The sequence below is a fragment of the Periplaneta americana genome, chromosome 3 (assembly GCF_040183065.1).
Source record: "Periplaneta americana isolate PAMFEO1 chromosome 3, P.americana_PAMFEO1_priV1, whole genome shotgun sequence".
Taxonomy (NCBI): domain Eukaryota; kingdom Metazoa; phylum Arthropoda; class Insecta; order Blattodea; family Blattidae; genus Periplaneta; species Periplaneta americana.
This window is the reverse complement of record NC_091119.1, coordinates 148597289-148598520: the sequence shown is the minus strand read 5'-3', so window position 1 is coordinate 148598520 and position 1232 is coordinate 148597289. Positions and strand designations below refer to the sequence as shown.

The following is a 1232-nucleotide window of genomic DNA, read 5'->3' as shown; positions in this document are numbered from 1 at the left end:
TCCTCTGGGAGGTAAGTAAAGATGTGGGTTCCCGTGTCATACATTTAGGGCTCGTAAAAGGACCCTCTTTCTGAGAGAGAGTTCCAGAAAAAATCATCGTCCATTTTTAAATAAACACTACTACTACTACTACTACTACTACTACTACTACTACTACTACTACTACTGTTACTGTTACTGCCACATTATTCCATGATTGCTTCATTATCATATCATCGTTGTCATATTTGTGGTCGGGGAAAAGAGATTATTGCATGCCATAACTAGAGCTCGTGTTTCTATGACCTAAAACTTTGAAAATATGCATGCACTTATGCTCGAAAAAAATACAAAAATATGTTGTAAAAAATTGGAAATATGACGCAAAACAAATTAAATATTGTGCAAATCAATATTTCAGGTATAACTCCCTGTAAAGTTGATTTGAATAATTTCGAGGGAAAAATTGTTCCGGAGCCGGGTATCGAACCCGGGACCTTTGGTTTGACGTACCAACGCTCTACCACTGAGCTACCCGGGAACTCTAACCGACACCGATCCAATTTTTCCCTCTATATCCACAGACCTCAAAGTGGGCTGACAACCGTCAAGCAACCAACTTCGAGTGCACACTAACTCCGTGTGACTTAAATTGTGGTTTTCTGTTAACGAACAGTGACGTGTATTATGCAAATCAAATTTTTCCCTCGAAATTATTCAAATCAACTTTACAGGGAGTTATACCTGAAATATTGATTTGCATAATACACGTCACTGTTCGTTAACAGAAAACCACAATTTAAGTCACACGGAGTTAGTGTGCACTCGAAGTTGGTTGCTTGACGGTTGTCAGCCCACTTTGAGGTCTGTGGATATAGAGGGAAAAATTGGATCGGTATCGGTTAGAGTTCCCGGGTAGCTCAGTGGTAGAGCGTTGGTACGTCAAACCAAAGGTCCCGGGTTCGATACCCGGCTCCGGAACAATTTTTCCCTCGAAATTATTCAAATTAAATATTGTCCAAAAAATAGTTACAACATTTTTATTTACTATTCTACGTAACTGTTATTTTAAAACTAACTCTTTGTATTGGCCATTATTTTTAACTATGAAAATACAGGAAAATGCAAGGGAGAAAAGACGGATGAAAATATCAGTCTGCTCTCTGCGTGAGTAGTTCTTTACGGCTGTGTCAAGAGGGTCACTAACTGTGTACGAAATACTATCTGGCAATAGAGAGTATGGAACTTTCTAA

General features: G+C 38.7%; 2 non-coding genes across 2 annotated transcripts; one reads left to right on the top strand and one right to left on the bottom strand.

Annotated features, from left to right (window-relative positions):
- Positions 1–448: 448 nt before the first annotated feature.
- Positions 449–520, bottom strand: TRNAD-GUC (transfer RNA aspartic acid (anticodon GUC)). Its single transcript has one exon. It is a non-coding gene; the product is annotated as a tRNA-Asp (tRNA).
- Positions 521–888: 368 nt separating this feature from the next.
- TRNAD-GUC (transfer RNA aspartic acid (anticodon GUC)) lies at positions 889–960 on the top strand. Its single transcript has one exon. It is a non-coding gene; the product is annotated as a tRNA-Asp (tRNA).
- The last annotated feature ends 272 nt before the right edge of the window (positions 961–1232 follow it).